The sequence below is a fragment of the Choloepus didactylus genome, chromosome 7 (assembly GCF_015220235.1).
Source record: "Choloepus didactylus isolate mChoDid1 chromosome 7, mChoDid1.pri, whole genome shotgun sequence".
Taxonomy (NCBI): Eukaryota; Metazoa; Chordata; class Mammalia; order Pilosa; family Megalonychidae; genus Choloepus; species Choloepus didactylus.
In genome coordinates this window covers 77,055,525-77,060,021 of record NC_051313.1, presented here as the reverse complement: position 1 = coordinate 77,060,021, position 4,497 = coordinate 77,055,525, and the positions used below count along the sequence as shown (strand labels likewise).

Here is a 4,497-nt window from a genome sequence, read left to right as displayed (position 1 = left end):
TGCAGCTCTGTTTCAAAACAGTAATTTCTGCCATGCTCCAATAGAAGGTGGAGCTGTATTCTTTCTTTAACCTTTTATGGGGCAAATCCTGGGCTCTCATGTTCTGTTTTCTATCCTCCCATAGACTGATGCTAGTTGGAAGAAGACATCTAGGTTTTTAATTCTGTAGCTGATGAAATGGATAATTAGAATAATCGAATTTTAGTTGTTAGTCATAAAATTTTTCTCCATCTCAATTTCCCTTCTCTAAAACTAGAGAACTGTGTGGCATCTGTTTGTAATTTGCAGAGGGGAAAATGTTGGTGATGTAAACTTTTACTGTTTAGTTTCTGTGGGGCTCCATCTGGTAGGGGAAGGTGTTAAATACAGAATTCCTCTGGGTTCTAATCTCTCCGTTTTGGACTGTTACGGCTTTAAAACACAGAGTCACAATTCAGATGTGTAGACATATAACTCCTTTATTTCTCTGTGAGTAAACCCGACCTGTTCCTGAGGTCTATTTTGCATGACTGAGGGTGACTTAATAATGCTCTTCGAAGGCGCAGGTACTTCTGGTGTCCTTAGCTCTGACAAATCATTGAGAGTAAATGCTCAAGCTTTCAGGGATTCTCTGTCTCTTCTTTTCCCTCTCTCCTTCCTGATGAATCTGGGCGCAGGAGTGCCCTTATTCAACGACATAACTTTTTATTTAGCTTCACAGCATTAGGGGAGGTGCCCCCCGCTGTCCTCAGACCCTTGCTGACCTCTGCTGAGTGGTCTTATCATGCTTGATATATGCACATCTACCTCTGACCTTGCTGTATTTGCTGTCATAATGTCTGTGCCTGGTGCAAGCTGGAGTCTGTTCTCACAGAACAATCAGTACACTGTGGTCCCTTCCCATTGGCTTTCCCTGTGGATCTGCCTGGCATCTTTCTGTGAATCCTATTGAGTCCAAAACTGGGGAAGCTTACATCCCCTGCCTGGGGATCACTCCACCTGTAGTGACAATCCTAGTGAGCTCACCAGCCAGGACCCTAGGTTATCCTTTGAGTCACCTCATGGTGACAGGGAGAAATTCCAGGTATGTTTGTAGTATCCTAGGCCCCCTCTCTGCTTACGCCTGTCCTGCCATCATTTCTAGTCTATTGTGACCACCTCATGTTAGATTGCCTTACAATAAAAAATAATTTATTAAATGAAGGGGAGGTGGTGAAGCAGTGATAGTGAGTGTGCACAATTGGATAAAATTGGCTGCAAGGGAGGGTAGAAAAATAAGGCATCGAGTGGAGGGAGATTTGTCAAGAGAGTTGAGCTTACTAGAGGGATGGAAAGAGTGAATATACTGTCCCTGAAATCTTCTGCTCACTTTCTTGTTTTGTGTTATCTGTGGGTCCCCTTTTGTGACTATTTTATATTTATTTATTCAATAAATATTTATTGAAACTCTACTCTGTGCCAGGCCTGACTCTTCTGTATTTCCGTATTTTCTCATATTTAACTTGCTTTAATGTGAGCTTTTAAAATAATGTACAATTGATTATATAGCTAGTGGCTTTCCCCCATATTTGTTGGTTTGTACTTTAATCTGCTTACAAGAATTGGACTTTTTGAAAATCCCCCTCAATAGTCACAGACCTGCCAACCTAACTGGAATAAAACTGGAATATACCTAGAAACTGTGTGGAAGGAGATGGACCCAAATTATCTCCAGAGATAAAGGAAATAAAGAAAGAGTTATCTTAATACTCATGGGGTAAGTTACTAGTAGTGTTTGCCAGCAATCATGCAAGTATAGGTGGTTAAAGTTTGCTAATACCAATGTTGCTTCATACAACCTACTCTTTAATCTAGAAATTTCACTGCCAAACAGACTCTCTGTAGGGGAAAATGGCCCTTAACAACTTTGAGAGCTAAGTAAACATGCAGCCAAACTCACAGTATGTGAATATGGTACTGATAATTGAGGGAAGGTGAAAGGAAATTTTCTTCTTGTGGATTTCTAGACTTTGGGTTTAAAACGAAAAAGAAAAGATACTATTATTTTTGAGATACCTGGAAAATTCTATTTAAATCATAGCAAGGAAGATTAAAGTGAGTACCAAAGCCTTTATTTTACATAATACCAGAGTTATTAAACATTCTAAAATAGCTTTATTTACCTCTTAACTAATAACCAAAAATGAAGAATAGGAGGAACAGGAAGTTTTAAGTAATTTTTAAAATTAATTTGTCAAAATTCTGAAAGCATGTTTCGAGATTTGGGTATGGAAAATTAGGTAAATGTGCTTGAATTAAACATATTTAGTATATTCACGGGTTTTAAAATATAAAACAACTATAAACACTTATAATACATATCTCATATGAGTGCAGGGTAGATATAGGGTAGTAATTTATTCCTGAGCCTCTTTTTCCTTCCCAGCACCTCAGGTGGAAACTTTCTCTCCTCTAATGTCTCAAGCATTGTCCTTAGAAGACAGAGCTTACAATGAAAGCTCTACAGGAAAACAGGTAGGAAAAATTAGGATTCTATCACTGTTATGAAGGGATAATAGAATGAAATCTACCAAGGGTAAGGAGAGGAGACTTAAATGCATAAGAGGCCCATGATCATTTTTTTTTCTTTTTTTCTTTTTTTTGGTTTAATTTGCTAATAATAAGAAAACAGAAACTTTCGTCTGTAGTGTCCATTCTGGCTCTCCAGGTTTCAATCAGCAGAGCACACTTGTTTTATAATAGTGCTTTTAGAAATGTGCTCTTAGGTAATAGCATATTATATAACTGGAGATTAATTTTCAAGTGGTATAGATTCTACATTAGGTATTGAACTAAGTATGTGCCAATTACTTAGATGCAGATGAGGGGGAAAATCAGGGAGTTTAGGTAGAGTCTGCTTCCATGTAAATCATTTTAAACCCCTAGATGTCATTCATGCAATATTCTGTTGCTGGTTAGGAGTAGCTTTAGGAAGGATTAAACAATCTATTTCACATTTAACTATAGCTATGTTGATTTATTTACACTTTCTTAATATTAATTATGTATATTACCTAATCTTTATTCAGGAGACCTTGATAATGGGATCACCACAAAAAAGCCAAATATTTTTAATTTAAGTTGTGGAAACCCTATTGCACTGTTATTTTGGATTTATACCATAGAAAGGATTTGAGTCATTTGCAAGATTAATCATAGTGTAAAATATTATCATTTTTTATTATCATTTATTTGTCTACAAAAATGGCTGAGCTGACCATTTCCTAGTTTTGTTGCTGGCCCTTTTTATATCTAAACTGTCACCTGGTTCTCCTTTTGCCAAAGATGTGTTTTTTTGCAGGAGGAATGCTTGTGACTGGAGAATTCACACACACACATGCGCGCACACACACATACACACACACACACACTTCTTCTCTGTGTGAAACTAACTGAAATGGACAGGGATCAAGCTTATTTCAGGTATTGTGTGGAAGGATTTGGATCCAAATTATGCCCAAGTATAAAGGACAAGAAGAAAGAGCTCTCTTAAAGCTTATGGGCTTATACAAAAATTTTAAAGTACTTACTTATATTATTAAGCCTCAGGGTAAAGTGTAATAAAGCCAATATTCTTTCTAAGGACTAATAAATAATAGTTATATATTGATTTGTAAGAATTAGCACTGTTTTCCTTAACTCTGTATTTACCTTGTTTCTTGTTAGGATTTGGATTTCAAAGTTCAGCTTTTGTTCACCTCAAGTTGCTGGAAAGATAGCATTGACATTGAACACCATCTGTGAATGGCCCGTTTAAGAAGTTATAGAGTCCACTTTTACCCTAATATATCCCCTGTATGTCTTGCATTGTGCCAAAGTTCCCATCATTATTCTATTTGTAGTTTAAAGCAATGAAGGTTGCTGTTGAACTCATTCAGTATAATATCATTGTGCTAACACCTGTAAGTGATTGAATTGGTTCTGTTCTGGATAAAAATTTTACATCACTGTATTAATGTCAGCTACCTGACAGAATTCTGAGGGGAAGGTGTACAATACTGAGAAAGGTCCAGATTGTGAGGATGGGCTTTGGTATGATGCACTGGGAAAAAATATGAGGGAACAAAGACCCTCAGAGAGGGCAGGAGACCAGGAAATTTTGGTGGTGTTAGGAAGGCTTGTTTTGGGAGGTTACACTTTTATTGAAGTTTGGAGAAGACATACGATTTCATATGAATAGGAAGTGGAGGAATTTCCTGATCCAGAGAAGAAGCTGAGAAAAAAGAAGGAGCTGCGAATCTGCTATGTGTACATTATAGAAGTGTTGACTTAGTAGGAGACCAATTTACTTTTCAAAATGTAGAGTGAAAAGTAAAATTTCTTCAAATCATGTTTTATAACATATTAGATGATAATATATTCTGTTATCTCTCAGAACTGATCATGGGATTCACTATATTTCAAATGGCAGGGTGATGGGGGAGAGAAAGGGTAAGGTAGATTCGACTCAGTTGATTTCAGGCAATAACAAAATAGCTA

General features: G+C 36.9%; 1 long non-coding RNA gene across 1 annotated transcript; it reads left to right on the top strand.

Annotated features, from left to right (window-relative positions):
• Positions 1-909: 909 nt before the first annotated feature.
• On the top strand, positions 910-3,995 carry LOC119540234. Its single transcript, XR_005218060.1, has 4 exons — positions 910-1,063; positions 1,610-1,735; positions 2,405-2,493; positions 3,685-3,995. It is a non-coding gene; the product is annotated as an uncharacterized LOC119540234 (long non-coding RNA).
• Positions 3,996-4,497: the final 502 nt, after the last annotated feature.